The sequence below is a fragment of the Psammomys obesus genome, unplaced genomic scaffold, assembly GCF_907164565.1.
Source record: "Psammomys obesus unplaced genomic scaffold, mPsaObe1.curated_primary_1811, whole genome shotgun sequence".
Taxonomy (NCBI): domain Eukaryota; kingdom Metazoa; phylum Chordata; class Mammalia; order Rodentia; family Muridae; genus Psammomys; species Psammomys obesus.
In genome coordinates, this window is record NW_026596046.1 from 31,063,843 (window position 1) to 31,083,635 (window position 19,793).

Consider the following 19,793-nt stretch of genomic DNA (forward strand, 5'->3'; position numbering starts at 1 on the left):
CGCCTCCCATTCATGTAACGTGCGTGTGTGTGTGTGTGTGTGTGTGTGAGCGTGTGCATGCGCGTGTGTGGCGTGAGTGTGTGCGTGTGTCTCTCTCGCTAGCTCGCCCTGCGTGTAAGAGAGCGAGGGTGGGGGACGAAGGCAGGCAGGCGAGCAGGGAGGGGAAGAAGAGGAGGGAAGCTATTAAACACACGCACACACACAGGCACACACACACACACACACACCCGCTCGCACACACCCCCCCCCCCCCCCCCCCCCCAGCCTCGGGATTGCAGCTGTTCCACGTGGGGCGGCAGTGCTGGCAGGAACGCCGGCCGGGAGCGGCCGGGAGCCGGAGCCCGGCGTGCGCGCGCGGCTGGAGGCTCGCCGGGGCCCCGCGCCCCGCGGGACCTATTGTTGGTCTCGCCGGAGCTGAGCTCGGAGCCCGGACCTGCTCCTTCTCGGGCGCCTCTGCCGTCCTCGCGGAGCGGAGGAGCCGGCGGCGCCGAGCCTCCCCTCCCCGCCGTCCTCGTCCCCGCTTCCCCGGCGGCGGCAGCCTGCGGCCACGGTAAGGCGGCGCGATCGGCCGGCTCTAGGGGAGAAGCGCCTCGGGGACCGCGGCGGCGGCTCGCCAGCTCCGGCGCCCTTCCCTGCGCTCGCAGGGTCCCGGAGCGCCGGCGGCTTGCCGGGGGCTCCGGGAGACGCGAGCTCGCCTCACGACTCGGCGCTGGGGAGGGAGGGGGAGAAGGAGAGCTGGGCGTCCAGGTTGCCGGCCAGGCGAGGAGGAGCCTGGAGCCCAGCGCCTCGGCCACCGCAGCCCCGGGAGTCCGCAGGGCGCTGGAGCCCGGGAGCCGGTGTGGAGAGCGGGGAGGCGGGAGCTGGCCCCAGACTCGGCACCGGGGGTGGGATGGAGGTTGGCTCGCTGCAGGTTGGTCTGCGGCGACCGGCTCCCGTTCCCCGCCGTGGCCCAGCCGCCCGCAGCCCCTCTGCGGACTCCCGGCGGGCGCTGGAGGAGCCCACGAGGCGGCGCCGGGCTCCCGCGCTGCAGCCTGCCCTGCGGGGCGAGAGGCGGCTGCGGCGGCCCCCGTGCGCGCTGCGGTGGGAGCCGTGAAGCGGGGGACGCGACCCCCAGACCGCACGCTCGCTGCAAGCCGCCCGCCGCCCGCCTCTTCTCTCCGGCCGCGTCGGTTCTCGTTCGGTTTGTTTCGGAGCGAGTTGAGGCTGAAGGCGCCGGATGGACTCTCTAGGGGTACACGGATGTGAGTGTGTGGCTGCTTGCACCCCCCAGCTTCGGGAAATGTGCTGGGTATTGAAATGTGATCTCTGAGCTCCTTAGTCATTTTCCTAGCGATTTTAGAATGCAGTCTTTGCACTGGAGGAGCGGGCAGAAGGTGGTGGAGCGGGGTTGTGTGTGTGTGTGTGTGTGTGTGTGTGTGTGTGTGTGTGTGTGTTTGTGCCCACACGTAACCCAGGAATACCCCGCTAACTACTTGGGGGGAAGAGGAAAGAGTGGCTTGAATGGTCAGTGCTTCTTGGCGGGTCCGTATGTGGGTTTCTCTGGTCACTGTCCTCTTCTATGCCCTGCCCCCCGCCTAGGCCAGGTTGGAAAGTACTGGAAATTCAATTGCGTGGTCTCTAACTTTGGAAATTGGCAACCCTTTCAGTCGGAGATGTTAAGACGATTTCTGCACCCAGGTCGGTGTGGATGAGAGTTTTGCTCAGGTTCCATGTAGAACCCCTCCTCGGACCTGCACCAGCCCCCTACCCGCGCTCCTCCAAGCCTGGGGAGAAGGTTTGTACACATCCAGTTAACAGTAAGCCACCGACGCAGCTACGGAGACGCAGGGAGTCAGCCCGGGTTTGGCGGAAATCTGAGCGCACTGTTGGCGTCTGGTTAGCCCTGGAGCTCGCCCTGCTGCTCTGTAGAAGGCGCCGGTGGGGCACGCTCGCCATCCCCAGCGCCGGGGCCAGAGGGTGCCCCTGTGCCGAGCTGTGCGGCCGCGCACGGAGGCGATCTGCCGAGCAGGATCGCGGGCAATTATATAAGCTGCCTCGCTGATCGCCCAGAACTGTGCTGCGAGCGAGCAGCCGATTCCTGAAAGACGATCCTGAAAGTTTTCCTGCTTGGGGACTGTAAGTACCTGGGAGATTCACTCCGGGAATGGACACCTTGTTCCGAGGCGCCCACTTCTGAGATGGGCTTTGGGTGCTAAAGCCCTGTCCCCAAGGAACCGGCTACCGAGGCAGGGACCGAGTGGGTGGAAATCCAGGATTAATCTGTGAAGAGGAGTGGGTCAGAACTCGGGTTCCTTTGAGTCCTTGGAGCCCCGAGACTCAGGTGTTGCAGGGATTGGGGTGTCGGAAGGCCTTCCAGGGAACGGAGTTTAAGAAAATCGGCATCCTAGGAGTCCCCAGACTCTTCCTGGCCCCTCCCTGTCTGTAAACCCAGCGCCCTTTACCTGTTTAGAAACCCACTTCCCGTTCCTTTGAGAAATGCCCAAGTGCCCCAGGCATCCAGGCCCAGATTTCGGGTGGTTGTGGTGAGTTAGGAAGTAGAGTCCTGGCCTCCACCGGGGTGGGGTGGGGGGACAGTTTCTGTTCCCACTGCAGAGGCGATGGGAACGGGTGCGTGGCACGGCTTCCGTCCCCTCGCCCCGCTCCCCTGCTGAAAACAGTTTCCACTGCGCTCTTCCCCAGCTCCCCCCGCCCCCACCCCGCTGCCTCCATCCGCAGCCGCAGCCTGTCGCACGGTGATGGGCTTTGATAGAGAACCGCTGTAGCGGAGTGTTTTTAAATCGTGTTTTTCGCCTGTAGAGGGAAAAGCTATCCCAGCCCTGGCAGGAGGAACCCTGCGGAACGCTCAAGTCCGGGGCTTGGTGGCCCTGAACTCCCTCCCTCAAGTCAGATGATAGCGCGCCTGGGTGGGGAGGGTTTTGTTTTTGCCACATTCCAGCGTCCTGAAACTCCGCATCCCCCCCACCCCCGCCCCCGCCTCCGAAATCCCGGGTCTGTCTGAGTGTGTTCGGCGCTGTAAAATAAATCCTCCCCCGCGCCGACCTACGGGGCTGTTCGGATTTCCTGCCTCTGCCATGATCCTTAACAATGCGATTGCAAAGCCAGTTCTGGGCTGGGAAAAATCCCCAGGTGCCGGCCGGCCGCGTCTTGACCTTGCTGAAGGCGCCTTCGCCGGGGCTGCCGTAGCGGCTCCGGCCCAGTGGCTGGGGCTGGGGCAGGAGTGCACCCTGGAGGCGGCCGGGTTCGCTCCCGGGGCACGGCGGATCGCTGGGATCGCGGCGGATTGGCTTGGGGGAGGGGATGGGCTTGGCGGCAACCTGTTTCCCAGCTCTCCGGGCCCAACCTTTAGCTTCTCAGCTGCCGGCCCCAGGTGACTCGCCTCGCCGTCAGTCTCTAGAACCCTTCTGGAAGGGGTTTCCAGAGTTGGCTGCGGCCCCCTCCAGCTTTCTGCCAACCTGGGCTGTGCGCCTTTGGCCTTGTGCTTTTTGGTGGTCTGAGCAGTGGTCGGCACTGGAGGGGCTGCAGAGTGGGCGGGGCCTGGTCACCGAAATCGGAGCTGTGGTTTGCCAAGTTCAGACCAGGAGTGCCACCCAGCTGGGGTCCCCAGCAGGTCCCCCCATCCCTTCCGATGCTTGCTCACTTTCTTCAAGACCCTGGGTGCGCTTCTGGCGCCCTGCAGCTACACTTTTCTGGCTTCTCTCTCTCTTAATGCGGAAGTTATGAAGACTGTTTTCACAGGTGGTGGCAGTGAGGATGAGTTTTCTCTTTCTCTCTCTCACTCTGTCTGTCTCTGTCTCTCTCTGTGTGTGTATGTGTGTGTGTGTCAGTGTCTGTGTGTTGGAGAGGAGTGCAGAGGTTTCTGACCAGGCCAGACCATGACCTGAAAGCGAGATTTCTCTTTCTAGGCACTGTAAGACCACTGTAAAAGAATCTGTTTTCTTTGGTGAGGGTGACAAGGAAACTCTTTGTCCTAGTGGGACTGGGTCAGTCTGTGCTGCATCTTTGCAGCAACGACATGCCAGCAGTGGGCTCTTTAGAGTGGTGGATGTCTCTTGCTGACCCTCTAGTTTAGCAGCTTTTCCTCCAGGGATGGCTATTGAAGTGAGTGGGGGCGGGAGACAGAGTAGTTTGTGCAATTATCATGTTCTGGGGTGGAAAAGGTGTCAGGGATGGAGAGATTCCGTTCTCTAGAGATGTCTCCTGTTCTTCGGTTGCCAGTCGCGCTTTTAATGAAGCCATCTCTGGGTAGAAGTAGGCTTTGGGCATTAAGCCATGAAACCACCACCCTGTGGAGGAGAGAGTCAGTCCTTGCCCCAGGATGGGGCAGGGGGAGGGGTTTACAGCCTGCACTCCATTTAAGGAGGAGCCCTAGGAGGACAGCAAATGGAATGATCTGGAATGCTGAGTAGTGAGCAGATGTTCAGCCAAAGGGTGGGTGTTGGGTTAGAGGACTCTCTTTCATTAGAATTTAGTTCTTTTTAGTATAATCCCTTCAGCCTTTTGTTATTCTGTGGGAGCATGTTGGTGGGTATTCGGCTTACTGGTTTGGGATTGTGGCTGTGTGACTTTAGGCAGGTTATTTTGGGAGGTTCACTTCTTCCCCTGCAAAATGGGCTAATGCCATCTACTTTACTATACTGTCAGCAAGCATTGGCACCCATTGAACCTCTGGCAAACGTCACAGACGATCATTCTATCCCCGCTTCTTTCGACTTTCTTCAGTGTTGTACATTTGGTGGGTGAGGTTAGTCAGGAAACTACAGCGCCCAAAGAACCAGCAACATTGCATCCAAAGTCTATTTAAAACCAGCTTCAAGTGCTTGGAACAAAAATATCTTCCTTTTTCTTAGAAAAGTCATTCCCAGTTTTGTTAGAATTTGTGCTCCACTGGGTCCCTTTTTTTCTGACAGAATTACACCCTTGTGCAGATTGGCATATTATATAACCTGATATTTTCAGATCAGAAGTTACAACTCTGGGAAAAGAGGTGATCAGGGATTTAAGCAAAAGGTTGTTGGACAACACAGAGGGACTCAATGATCTATAATATGCCAGTGTACACTCTTTAACTGGAATGGAGGCTGAAGGATAAGCCCAGTCATGCAAATGCTCAACCAGGTTCTTAGCTGCCTGCCGGTCCTATTCTGACAGACAGCCGCTCTGCCCAGGCCCAGCTTTCAGATTCACCAGTCAGTCCCAGGACATTCTCCTACATCTGTCTATCTAAACAGACAGAGGAACAATGGGATTTAATTCACCCCTTTGCAGATTTGATCCTAAAAGCCTAGCAGGGTAAATCAAAGTAAAATTTTAAAAAGTAAATAGATCCAAGGGGCCAGTTTTCACCTGCCTCCTTACATGGTCTATCACATGAGTTTATTGTAACTGAGCGCTGAATCTCCCCATCTTTGCTTTGCTTCGGCAGACAGTTGTAGGAGCCACTTGGGAAGGTGCCCCCGATCCCAGGCAGCTAAGAAACCTTACAGCTTTCTATAGAAGAGCATGTAATAAAACTTGTAAATATAAATGTATATATGCATGCTTATACACACACACACACACATATAGTGTTATTGTATGGGTAATTTATTTATTACTTTGCCATCCTTTTTCTCTATTGTTTTTGCTCAAATTACCTAGGTAAAATGCTGTCGTTGAAGCACTTCAGACAATAGAGACACAAACAAAATAAGTTTAAAACAAGTAGTTAAAATAAGTTTAATTGCTGTTTGGGGTTGCACCTTGAGACTTTATGAGTACAGGAAAAGTGAGGTCATATTTATAATATTTTGGATGCTTGTTTTTATTTAGTGATAACACATATAGATCTAGCCTGTTGTAACACCCCGCCACACACCATGTCAACAGTTTCAACCGCAGTAGAGTCCAGAGGTTTTACTATAATATGCTTTTATTTAGACAGTCTACACTTTTTGATTTCTTGTTTACTTTTAGCATTTTATCGTAACACAAATACAATAATCAGCTTTGTACATTCCACAGAATTTCAGCATTTCTTTAAGACAGATTCCTAGAAAGTAGGGTTGCCTCTGAGTCAAAGGCATGTACCATGTTCTGTCACACATGAGAAGCAGTAGGGTAAACTGTGTTGTCTAAGTCTTTTTTAGCCAGAATCTGTTTACTTTCCAGTCCCCTCTAAGCTTGGGAACCAACCGAGGTGGTGGGGGAAGGTAGGGGGGTGACAAGCAAACCTCCACAGGGGAATCTGCAGAACTTTGATGTGTTTTGCTGAACTGTTAGGAAAATCCCTCCCCACACCCCGAAGAACATTTTTCTTCCTGACTGTCTTGGAATCATCACTTTCCCTGGCGCTTCAGCCAGCAGTGGAGTTGAAATATGTAAATATGTTCCTCAGCCTTGTAGGTGGGGTTGGCTCCATGGTAAATGACAAACAGTTCCCTGGATAAGTGAGCATGTCGCCTTCCAGTACTCGCCGAGAGGGTAGATCTACTTTCCACATTCTTCCTTCTCTGTGGCTCAGAGGCCTTCGGTTGATGGAGGAGGTCTTAGGAAGAGAGAGTGGAGAGGGAGACTGTTGTGAGAGAAGGCTGTTGTGAGAGACATCTTCTAAATGTCACTGCACTGAAAATAAAGCCCTCGTTCTCTTCACTGTCCCAGGGCAAGAGAAAAGAAGTCACTGTACCTTCTTGCTGTATCAAAAACGAAAATTGTTGGGTATCTTGTCCCCTCAGTACATGATCCACTCCAAAGAGAGGGTACATTTGTGAGTCTTGGCGCTTCCAGTGTTGCCTTTCTGTGACCCAGAAAAAAATGTGTTTCCTATGGTGAGATGACTTGTCATGTGACAAAGAATTCTGTGGACCCGGTAGGGGAAGCCTCCCGTTTCCAAGGTGTCCCTGTTCTCAGCAGGATAAATCAGGAGTTCCCTTAGATCTTGTGGAAAAAAAAAAAAAAAAAAAACAGAACAAAACAAGAAAAGGTCACCTCAGGGTTGTCGGATGACAGCTTGTCACTGAACACAGAGTGGCTCTCCTGGTCACTTGTCTGACTTCAGACAAGGTTTAGAGGCTGCCTTTGATACCTATGACACTCTGGTTTCACCCAGGGAAAGTGAGAGAAGGTGGCTGTCATTTGCCTTGTCTGAACATCAAATCCCAGCTTCCCCCTCACTCCCTTTGGAAAACAGGTGAGAACAGGCCACAGGTGTCACGATCTGTTGGGCAGTAGCCACTGCCCACGTCTTTCCCCTGTCTGTCCTGTGCTTGGCTGGGTCATCAGAGGCTATCAGGTGCAGTCAGTTAACATTAACATCCTCTGATAGTCAGGCTTCAAGAAAATGAGTTGAAGCTGGGACCCGAGGCTCACACTGCAATCCCAGCACTGGGAGTCCAAGAGTTCAAGGCTGGCCTGGGCCCCATAGAGAGCCCTTGTCTCAAAACAACAAACAAAATTTCCCCCACCTCTGAGAACAGTCTGTTTTTCCTCCATAAAAAGTTATTTCTTGCGGTGAAATAACTGTTGGATTTGGAACATTTGGTCTTCAAACCCTTCGAAAAACAGAAGGGCGGAGCTTTGCACACACCTCACTGCTTTGTGCAGTCAGTTTTCCTCTCTGAAATTGCCTTGGGAGAGGAGAAAGATTAGAGGCATTGGAAACCAGTGTTTCTCAGAGTTGAATATGTGTCCATGCCTACATGAGAATCCTGTTAAAAGATATATTCTGGTTCAGTGGGCTGGAGGCCTCAAGAACGGACATTTCTACCGGGTTTGTTGTTGGATTTTAGGCTTAGTGTCCATAGTTCTTAGTGAGGAATGCACTTCCGAGCACTCTCTTCTCTGATGTTCTTTTAGAACTTGACAGTAGTGAGCCCCAGACACCAACAGGTTCTAGCTGCCCTAGATTTGGGGGCTTGCATTATAAAGAGTGCACCAGTCTCTCCTTCTGGCTTTTGAGCCCTGCTGTCCTCATTTCTACAGACACAGCTAGAAGGATATAGTGAACCCGCCTATGTTGTGAAGGAGGGAAGGAAGGAGACAGGAACCAAGGAAGCACCTTTCCGGGGCTGTTGGAGTCTGTCCCAGCTGAGGGAACTTGGGAGGGAAGAGCGATGTCTCACCAAGGTCACCTGCCTGGGACTAACATTTGATAGTAGGTCTCTCTAGCCCTCAATGCCTCTGTTCCATAGAATGGCGACCTTAAAACTTTCTAGAATAACATATAATCAAAAATATGCACTAAACAAAGTGCTTGTTTTTAGAAGAAGAGTTTCTCCTTTTGTTTTGTTTTTATTTTTTTCATCTGGGCCAACTTTGGGAGTAGATCAAGACATTTACAAATTTGCATCATTATCATGTAAGCAATTAAGGTGCTTAAGAGCTTAAAAGCAATTTGTTCAAGTTGGTTAAATATCCACCCTCCCCAATCTTGTTTGTATTATTAATTTACTCATCAAACTTGTGATATCAACTCCACAGTGAAGGCCCATTTCCTTATCTACTTATTGGTAGCACAGTCCCAATGAAAGAGGTTTGTTTTGATAAGGTCCACAGTGAAAGGACCCAGTTCAGGATGAGTCAGAGAAACCAGCATTTTACTAAATAAACCCAGCCCTTCTTTGGCCTCTGGATGAGAACTCGTTGTTTAAACGTTTTATTAAGGTACAATTATTCTGAGAACCAGTTAGTAATGCAGCTCTTTGCAAACATTAATTAGCTGATCCCTATATCACCCCACATGACTGATAAGTAGCATTAGCCCTCCATTTGAGAGAGTAAATGGACACACGGAGCTGAGGGGGTAAAAGGCCAACTCTTGCCCTGATGGAAATATGGTAGTGGCAGGTGGAGTTAGGAGACTGAATTTTTCCTTCAGTAGTGTGTGTTACAGTGCAGTAGATAGCACAGAGCCACAGAGTATACCTCAGTAGTCACTAGTTACAACTGAAGTTAAACTTAATGAAAATTCAGTATAACTGAGACACCCATTTCCTGTTACAGGAGCCATTTTTCAAGGGTTAGTCACATGTGGGTAGTGGAAAATTCTCAGAGGCAGCAGGAGGTGAGATGAGGGGATTATCAAGGAATAACACGAGAGCTCTCACCATCCAAGGACTCAAATGTAAAACTTCTCCAAACTGGCTGTCATCTGAGGAACACTGAGTAGCCCAACCTGTGGCCCAACACTTTGGGGTACTGGTTAGGGAGCCCACTTGAGACACCAAATGATGGACTCCAGTCATGCCTGTACTACACATTCACTCTAAGATTAGCAACGTGTGCCTCTTCGAAGACTCGTGCTATTATTTATCACTTTTCTGATTAGCCAAGATTATTTTTAAGACAAGGCTGGCTCCTGGAGAGGATGATGGGAGACAGGTACTCCCCTTCCCTGCTGGTGGAAATGCAAATTAATACACCCTTTTAGGAAAGCAATTTGGCAGTAACTGTCAGTAGTCTTAGAAACACTTACTCCCTTTAGTCCAGTATTCCAATTCTAGGAATCTAGCCAAAGAAAATATTCAGAGACAGGCAGAGAGGTTTTAAGAATAAAAATGTTCACTGCAGTGTTATTTATTAGTTTGGGAAAAAATAAGGAATGGACTGGACAGAGTATCATGTAGCCAGACAGTAGTTTAGCATACAAAGATTAAATGTTATTTTTTCCCTTCTTTTTTTCTTTTCCATCCTTCTATCCTTCCTTCCTCTCCTTTTGTTTGCTTTGAATCAGGGTTGCTGTACAGCCTAGGCTGGTTTAGGACTTGCTATGTTATTCAGGCTAGTGTTAATTGTGCACTGCCCGTCTCGGCCTCCTGAGTGTTAGGGTTACAGGTGTAGACCATGCCCAGGGAGGTTAGTACTTTTTCAAACGAGTTTTAAAAGTGGCACATGTATAGACTTATTGAAACAAAAATAAAAGCATCATGTATATTTCACATTATTCTAGCAAACATGTGGCTGAAGAGCCAAAACACAGTTTTCATTATGATATATTTCTGTGTTACAACCTGTGTTTTCAAAAAGAACATTCAGTCTGGAGTGTGGTAATCATCAGTGACTGTAGTACCAGGTATTGATAGGCTGAGGCAGGAGGATCATAAGTTTGAGGCTACCCTGTGCTACACAGTGAGACCTGTTTCAAGAACAAACAAAACCCCACTAAATACCATATTACCGAATCCCTATTTATATAATAATGTACTTTTTCTTTTTTATGTTTGTATACATGTACGTGCATGTTTTGTGGAGACTAGAGATTGACAGTGGGTGTCTTCCTCACCTGCTCTCTATCTTATTTTTTGAGACAAGACCTTTCACTGAACTCACCAGTTCAGTTAGACTGGCTGGGGAGCAGGGATGCCCATGTCTCCTCCTCCATGGTGCTGGGATTACAGCCTGGACCCAGCAGCCATGTGCAAAGCTGAGTGTGACATCTGCCTGCTCTCCCAGAGCTGGGCTGGTAGAAACGGGGGCATCCCTGAAGTTCACTGGCCAGTCAGTCTAAGCAAAATGGCAAGCTCCAGGTTCAGAGAGAGACTCTGTCTAAAAGAATAAGGTTGGAGCATGTTTGAGGAACACACCCAACATTGACCTCTGGCATCCACACACATGTGTGTACATACACATGAATAATGTATACACCTATGAAAGAGGAGAAAGATGAATGAGAGAGAGAAAGAGAAAGAAAGAAAGAAAGAAAGAGAAAGAAAGAAAGAAAGAAAGAAAGAAAGAAAGAAAGAAAAAAGAAAGCAGGAAGGAAGATAAAGAGAGAAAGACTAAAGTGACTTGGATGAGCAGGATGGGATCATGAGTAGAGCATCACCTTTGTAGATGGTGTTTGAGGAGCTGGTGTTCAGACCCTGAGCCATCACCTTCCTGGCATGGAAACCTTTGGCAAACCTTCTGTGCCTTGCTGTCCTCGTCTATAAATAAAAGAGAGGGCAGTAAATCAACCCCACATCTCACGGCAGTGAGGATTCAGTGCTCACCTCAGTAAAGATCCAGCCCAAGCAAGCAAAGATGAAGATGCCATTAGGAACTGGTGTGTGCGCTGTTAGAACCGTAAGATCATGATGTTCCCTGGCAATTTATGGGAGCTTCACTCTCCAGAGGCAGGTAGAAGGTGTCTTGTGGCTCTATGATCCTTACTCGACAGACATGCTTGTGATTGGCAGAACCGAACCTGGTACAGATGTGCTGGCTATGGTCCCATCTGTCTCTGGTGCAGACTCGGAAGCCGTCTTCCGCCTGGCCCGTTGTGTTTCTGAGCATCCCTGCAGTGCACAGCACGGAAATGCTGCGTAAGCCCCTTGCCAGTTCCCAGCCTTGCTGCTTCTCTTGCTCTCAAGGAACAAATACAGCTCTCCCGCCTTGTTTGCAGGACTGACTGACTGAAAACCGAAGAGCTCCTAACTGAAAAGGCAGTGGCCGTGGCTGTGAAGCCCAATGTGGTGCCACGTTCCAGGAAGTGTCTAGGATTGTAGATTAGTACACTTACTGCAACCTTGGACAGTCTCCTCCCAAGCCTTCTCCCCTGGCATCTGAAAGCAGGACTGAGTTTGGCAACACCTACCACTCCCAGCTTTAATGCCTTCTCTCTGTGGGACCTTGACAAGCTACTTAATGTCCACATGCCTTAGTTTCCATGTTCATCAAATGTGAATAATATTGAGAAGTTGGCAGGGTTGTTAGTACTTATTGGGAAAGACCATTTATGACGAGCTTAGGAGTCCTTGTTACTGCTGAGTCAACATGATAATTCCCAGAACCTTAAACGTGATTTATTGACTTTTAGCTCAGTAGTGGAGGGTCGACTTGTTGTTGCAAGGCCCTGGGTTCAATCCTCAGCACCAAACAGAAACAAAAAGGAAAGAAAAGGAATTCGTTGAGGTAAAGCTAAGTTCTGGATTTCTTTTTCTTTCATTGCTGATGGTTCTCCCCTGTGCTGTGGTTTTGTGAAGTGCCTTTGAGGGCCTTGCAAGACTTTTGCCAACACAGGGAAGAATGACTTGTGTCTTGTCACCTGGTCGCTGCATGCATTCCTCTGAGCAGCCACCCTCTTTTCAGTAATAAAATGTAAAGCTGAACTTTCTGTCTCCAAACGGTTTGTGTGTGATCTGGTACTTGTGTGACTTGTTGGTCATTGCCCTTTGTGACAGTAGTGGCTTCTGGCATTGGCATTTTTTCTTATTTGCCCATCTGCTCAGCTCTGGGTCCTCTACACTGCTTCTGAAGCTTGTCAGGGCACTTCTGGGCACAGGTGGGGCTGGGGAGGAGCAGAGATTTAAGAGGGTTTGGAGGTGCGATTGCAAGGTTGTACATGCTCCAGGAGGACCTTGGGATCCTTGCCCTTTGATAATGAAGGTACCTGTAGAAGTAGAGAGCCTGGCATCTCTTGAGTAAGGTGAGCAGACCCTGCCTAAGTAACAGCTGACCCTCTGCTTCCTTCATCTACAAAACACCCTGCTTCTGTGAGTGACTCTTCAGTGCTAGCTTTAGTTTCCAGTTTCATTACAGAGCATGACAGGTATTGCTAATCCCAGGTAGACTCACCTGACATCTTCATACCAGAGACCAGCCCCTTTCCCCGTGAGTGCTCTGCCTTTGTGTGTGTTTGTGTGAGACAGAGAGACAGAAAGAGAGAAAGAGATGGGGGAGATGGCAAAGCTACCGCCATGCCTATTAAGTCCAGCCTGTGCTGAGAAATGATACACAGAGTGGAGCTTAGTTAAATGTCAGTTTCTTCCTATTTTCAAAGAAGCAGAAAGGATCCCATATTGAGTAATTTATGTATGATGTGAGTGACCTAATTCACTAAAGCCATGGGACTAGAATATGGTAATCAAGGCTTCTTGCTCCACCCTCTACCGAGCCTCTGGCAAACTGGGGCATCTAGGCTGGGGAGTCAGCTTTCTCCCTAGCCTGATCTGTTCCCTCCGACAGCGTTCTGATGCTGGTAAAGGTCTCACCCTGCCTGGAGCTGTCAGGTTAGGCCTTTAGACTACTTCTGCCCTTTTTCAGTTCTTTCCCAGGCCTGTGCCCACTAACCACTCCTGCACAATTCCCCCAAGCCTGTGAGGACTCTTCTGGAGTCCCCAGATAGAAAAGATATGTCTCATCTATTTCAGCATGTCAAATGTATATCACATGGTACTAACCTTCCAAAGTTGTGCTGGAGACTTGAAATTATGGTAGGGTGTGAAAGGCTCTGCAGTTTGGGGGTTGGGGTTTTCTTATTTATTTATTATTTATTTATTTTTATGTATGTTGGTGTTTTGATTGCATATATGTTTGTGTGAGGTGTTGGATCCCCAAGAACAGGAGTTACAGACAGTTGTAAGCTGTCATGTGGGTGTTGGGAATTGAACCCAGGTCCTCTGGAAGAGCAGCCAGGGCTCTTAACCACTGGGCCATCTCTTCAGCCCATGATTTTGTTACAATATGACTACAATATGTGTAGAAGTTCTTGGCAAGCAAGATGACTCAGGCTGTAAAGGTTCTTGCTGCAAAAGTCTGATTATCTGAATATGATCCTCGGAGTATGTGTAAAAGTAGAAAAAGATAATGTGTTCTACAGAGCTGCCCCCGGACTCTAGCACATGTGCTGCGGCATCTGTGTTCCCTTCCAAATCGTGTGCACACATACACAAATAAATGCTAATCCCGTCACTACTAATAACATAAATAAAAAAATTCTTCACTACTTTGTATGCACTTTTCTTGAGAGCATCTCAAGTCTACCTCTGGGAAACTTTGCTGTACTATACAGAGGCCTTCTAAAGTCAGATGCAATAGTGCATTTCTGTAGTCCCAGCAAGTTGGGGTTCTGATGCAGAAGGATCACACATTCAAGGTCAACCTGGACAACATTGGAAAGTCTATCCCAATTCTCAGACAAAACAAAATAACAAACAAGAAACACCTTAATGCATGTAGAAACTAGCTCAAGACTTGTTAAGATACAGGTTCTCAGGGCTGCGGAGATGACTCACTGGGAAAGTGCCTGTCGCACCAACAGGAAACTAGAGTTTGGGTCTGTAGCGCCCTCATAAAAGCTGGGCATGTTGGCCTGCTCCTATAACACTAGAACTGGGAGAGGTAGACAGGAAGATCCCTGAAGCGCCCTGACCAGCTAGGCTAGCCATGAGTCTCAGGTTCAATGCTAGGCTCTGTCTCAAAAATAAGGTGTTGGGAGATAGATAAAGATATCCATTATCAACCTCTGGCCTCTATGTGCAGATGTGGAGAAGCAAGCACACATGCACCTGGACATACTCGCATACACCACCCAGGAGCCCTTGCTGTACACACAAACACAGATTCTTATGCAGCGGATTGGAGAGTTGACCTGAGAGTCCATGCTTCTGACAAGCTCCGTGGAGACACAGATGCTGAGGATGGAAAGCCCCTTCCTTGCTGAGCAGGGTTCGGAAACCTTGATCTTTCTCCTCCTCCTACTTTCTCTTCACCTCCCCGAGTTCATATGTACCAGATGTGGACTGTCAGAGAGCAAATGAAGTCTGTCAGCTGTATGCATCTGGCTGTCAGGACTGCCTGCGTCTCTGTAGTGTCAGCTGTAGTGTGCCCGTCAGCACAGAAAACTGCCAAGCCAGGGACCAGCCAACTGCACTTGTAGCTAGGGCACTGTGCTCCTCAGGCTTCCTTACCAGACTTAGATAGATTAAACTTTGTGACATATTGTGGAGGAGGTAGCAATTTTATTATTAAAGTATTATTTTAATGATTTCATACCTTTTTTTCCCCCTCATGTTTGGGGACAGGAAATAGAGTTGAGTGAGAGCATTTGCCTAGCATGCATGAGGTGATGGGTTGGATTTTTTTCACTACTGAAAATTAAAAAAAAAAATCATATTTTCATATAATGTGTGTTTCCTTATGATAACAACAGCACACGTTAACACCAAAAGGTTAAGAAAACTTAAAGTAGCACAGACAGTAACTGAAAATGACACGCCACCCTGAAGCCATGTAAGCACACTCCTCTCTAACATCGTGATCTTTTCTCACATATTTGCTTATATTATATAGTGTTTTGCTTGCATTGCTTGCATGGGGCTCAGGCTGGGGCTTCAGACACCCTGGAACTGCTGTGACGGAGGGCTGTGAGTCATCTCTGTGTCCCCTAACCTGCAATTCTAATCTTCCTCTTCTCCTGCTCTCCCCTGCCTCATAGAACAAATTATAAACATTGTTTTCTGCCTTTAATGCCACTCTAATTTCCCGTGCTGTTTCATGTTTCTCTCCCACATGCCACTTAGGTGTGCATGTCTCCGTCATAAGGATGCCGTTATTTATCTAATTTCCTGCTTTTGTTCCCAGTTTTCTACCACTGTAAATAATGCTGAGGCTCACATAGCCAGGGGCTTTTCTGTTTGTTTCCATTTTCTTCACTTGAAAATTTCTGGGTCAGAGATGACGTAGCACTTCAGAGCATTTGGGAACACAAGAGCAAGAAGGTAACTTAGGTCCCTAGTTTGGGAGGAGTTTGATCAAGGGCATTTTCATCATTCCTGCATTGGGCTGGGAGCTGTGGTGACATCCCATGGATGCTTTAACCTCTGGACATCTTAAAGCAGACAGCTGCACTGCACTCAGCTTCTGAGTGCATGCTTAAAACTGTGTCATGCTGGGCGATGTGGCCAGCAGGTGATGCCGTAGAACATGGACACATGCTCCTTGCTGGATTTCTGTGTGAGTGAGCATTGGAAAAAGAGAAGGGTGCTTGCAGAGTCCTCCCAGACCGTACCAACCGTGTCTGACCACCTCTTTGCTATTTCTCTTGAGTAATCTCACAGCAGTCTTGAGTTTTAATGTGTCTCAAACTCATCCTTTCATCAAATGGTGTTCTGTCTGTAGTCTTTGGCCTATCTTGGCCAATGGGAACTGCAACCTATGTTTCATAGGTCCCAAACATTGGAGTTTCCTTTAGTGCCAGATTTTATTTGTTGTTGTTATTGTTTGTTTGTTTTTGTTTTAATTCCCATGTCTGAATGCAGAACTGTCTGGATAGCTTAAGATGGTTTACCTGCAAAATAGACATATTTTGTAGATGTCTAGAAATGAACATATTTTCATCATCTTTACCACTACTATCTTGCTCTGGGTTCATCTTTTCTCATCGGGATAGTGGCATTTTCTTGCCCCAAGTTCCCTGTCTGTCCTTGCTCCCTTGCAGTTTCCTGTCCTCATGGCAGCTAGAACGATCCTATTATTAAATCCATATTTAAAGTCCATATTAAAATAGAACTGTATTCTTGTCTCACCTCTGCTCAGACCTCAGTAAGGGATCCTTACTTGCCTCTAGGTAATGACCAGTGTCCTTACGAAGCCTACACCGCACCGTCCCCAGGCTTCCCCACCCGCCTCCTGCCCCATCACTCTTGTCCTTGCTTTATAGGCTTCAAGGCTGTTCCTTTGCCTGAGATGTTTTCCCCTTAATATTCCCGTGGGTAACTGCCCACTTCCTGGTCTCTGCTGCAGCATCCTCTTCTTAGCATGCCTCATTCTGACAGTCGTGTTTCAGTTAGAACCTTGCACCCACGCCTGCTCTGCTGTTCCATACACATATTTTCACCATATATTTTCTTCTTCCCACTGTGTTAAATGTTCTGCCCTAGTACTCTTAACAAGATCACCCTAGCTGCTATGTGGAGAATAATCTGGAAGGAGGGGTGGGCCGAGGGCAGAGCACACTGTGTAATTTACTTATTTATTACTCTTATTGGCCGAAAATGAATAAAGACTACCCAAATCGGCACAGGCAGGGACTGTTTATTCAGAGCTTGTTATAACAACGGAGTCAGCCACCATCACTTGCCTTTGTCAGTGCCTCAAAGGCAGGCAGGGGAGTAGTCAGCCTCATGGTGAGAGCGGGGAAGGCTCCCGGCTCCTCTGATTGGAGGCTGCGTGGAAGGGAAGTGGGGCTAGCTGGAAGCCAGCATTCTTCCAGATTGCCTTAGAAAGCAAATTTTCCTTTCTCTAATTCCAAGTGGGCCCAAAAGTTACGGAGGCTGGAGGGTTAGGGTTGATTGGTCAGTGTGGTCAGTTGTTTTTGTATCTGATCTGGCCACTGTCTGTTCATCCCATTTTCTGATAAATGCTATTACTCTCCATGGAGGTGGAGAGCCTTGCCTTTTGTTCACAAATGTCACTCCTCCACCCCCCTCCCCACTTCAGCACCTCAGCAAATGAATCTGGAAAGTCACTTCCATTTTTGGTGAAGTGTTTTGGTGAATTGTGCAAGGCATCTAGCCTGCCTAGTCTCATTTAATCATCACAACAAACCCAGTGAGGTCTCTTAGAAATTACATTCTCATATATTCTTATGTGTGCATATATATGGGTGGATGGGTGCATGAGCTCCACCAATTTGGTCAGAGGACCGTCTTTGTGAGTTAGTTCTCTCTTTATACCATATGGGTCCCAGTGATAAGACTCAGGTCATGAGACCCAGGAGCAGGTACCTTTTTCCACTGAGCCAACTTACTGGCCACCAATTTAATAGTAGATCCGGTAGGGGTGATGGAGACAGTGAAACGCTTAAAGCAGAACTCCTACCCTCCCACCCCAACCCCGCAGTGAGATATTCTTATTTCTTTTTTTGCAAATGTTCAGAGAGATCCAGCATCTTCCTTGAAGCCCTGACCAACTCAGTGAATGAGAGAACCAAACCGGGTGCATAAACAAATCCACCTGGCCATAATGCAAATGTCCCCCCAGTTGGAGGTTTCTGCTCAGCTCACAGAAAATGGAGGGGGTGGGGAGCTTGCCCAGTAGAAGTAGCAAGATATGTCCCATCTCCAGGGGTCACTGGGTTTTCAGGCAGAGCTTTGAGTAGAAACCTGCCTTCATTGCTGAATCAAACCTTGTTGTGAAAGACTCCTTTAAAACTCTCTTTTAAGAGTCCAAATAGATATGCAGTATGGGAAGGTTCGTTAAGAGTCTCGAGTTTGGATGCATGGGCATCAAAACTGGCTCATGCGTGTGTGTATGTGTGTGTGTACACATTCAGGCCTGCCTGTAACTTCCAGACTATTCTTGGGATTTTTCAAGTTTAATGCATTGCCATGGTGACTGTCATGGTTGTCGCTCCTTGATCTGTTGTTGTCGCCGGTCTCAGTTCTCCATCCCCCTAGTCATTACTAAATTAAGTGCACTGGTTCAGATATGGACTCCAGAGGCAGGCCAGCAGGTGTCCCAAAGTGCCTGCCAGAAGCCAAGTCCGCTGCATCAGACTCTGCCAGTGAAGACAGCCTCCCGTGTGAAGACAGAGCCGTGGCACTGTGTGTCCAGAGTAGCAACTCCGCCAGCAGCACTTACGCTACGTTGTCTGCTGAACAATGCAGCCAAGTTTGAGTGTAGGCCTGCCCGGCTTTGACTTCACTACTCCAGGTCTCAGCAGCATGTAGCCAAGACTTTAGGGCCAGTTTCTTATGGGCTCACCACCAGTTATTCCCCTGGGGCTTCAGATGCCGAAGGAGCCTAGGCTGGGTAGAGAGCGGTCTCCAGTGAGGCTGCTAGGGACTTCTTCACAGCGTATTGGACTACTGCTGCAGGGGGGGATCCTCATCTCTGGAGGAGAGCAAGGAGGGCCAGACTCCTGAGGGGAAACGTCCTGCAGGGGGTTAGAGAACTCCGCTCCATGTTCTAATTCCGAGGTCCAGGGTGAGAGAATGGCTGGTTTCTTTTGGTGGTGTTCCTCAGTGGGACCCTGGGTGCCATCAAAGAATGAGTAGTTAAGCAGCAAGAGCTTGCAGTGAGCTCAGACTTGGACAGCATGCAGTGTGAGGCGAGAGGAATAGGTGTGTCCGCCCAGAATTCGGGGTTCTTAGGACCCAAGGGAGTAGTTCAAAACACTCAAGTTGGAGTCAGGCTGACCTCTGCTGAAGTTCTGGCTCAGCCATCTCTGCCTGAGGTTGTCTTAACTTTGGCACCGTTGACTGAGAAATTCTTGGTTGCACTAGTCTGTGTCACGCCTCGTAAGGATAATCACTGGTGTCTTGGGATCACTAGCTTCTGGTGCTTTCTCTACCACTTGTGACAGGCAACATTTTCCTGAGACATTGTTAAATGTCATCTAGGAGGGAATACAAGATTGTCTCAGGTCGAGAACCACTGTGCTGACTTGTGTGGCCTTTGGCCAGGTACCAGAACTCTTGGATTTAGTGTTTGCCTCTTCAGTATGTGGTAACAAGACCAGCTTAAGGAAAAAATGAGGGAACGCCAGTCGGGCTTCTAGCACAGAGCCTGGCTCAGGGCAGATGTGTTTGAGAAAGAGCTGTCATTCCCACGGTGCCTGGCAGAGGCAGGGGAGGCTTCCAAAAGAAAGCGGTGCTTGTGGTCAGACTGGAAGGATGAGAGCATGTTTTCCGTAAGGACGTGAACTGTTGTGGTCAGGGTTTCCTCTCTCTCTCCTCAGTCTACCCCCACAAGCCTGCTCTCACTTGCTCATAGCCCTTTCTTCTTTGCTGTGGAATAGACCCCATAGTCTCTTAGCCTCTAGAAGAGGTACGTTTGATTCTGGCCTCCTGTTTAAGGCCCCCGGGGCCTTCTGCACCTTATGTACATGGAACTGCCCTGTGTCTAGGTGCAGGCCAGGAGTAGCTCCTGTTTCCCCATCTTGTTAAGTATAGATTGGAAATTTCTTTCTGTGCAGCTTTTCTGTGAGAGAAAAAATAAAAAATGCCCCGGGTAAGCTTTCAGATCGGGTCTGGATGGGATAGACTGAAACTAAGAATGTGGCTGAATATTTTATGGAGACCCTTTCAAACTACACACTCAGCTCTCGTGAACAGTGT

The 19,793-nt window shown here is 49.0% G+C and overlaps 1 protein-coding gene across 2 annotated transcripts in view; it reads left to right on the plus strand.

Annotated features, from left to right (window-relative positions):
* The first annotated feature begins 326 nt into the window (after nt 1-326).
* The window catches only part of Tenm4 (teneurin transmembrane protein 4), a 697,438-nt gene continuing 677,971 nt past the window's right edge, over nt 327-19,793 (plus strand). The window contains exon 1 of one of the 2 annotated variants that reach the window (XM_055623346.1): nt 327-550. The gene's annotated coding sequence lies outside the window, so the exon portion shown is untranslated. The remainder of the gene's footprint in view (nt 551-19,793) is intronic. The other variant, XM_055623347.1, reaches the window with a different exon arrangement.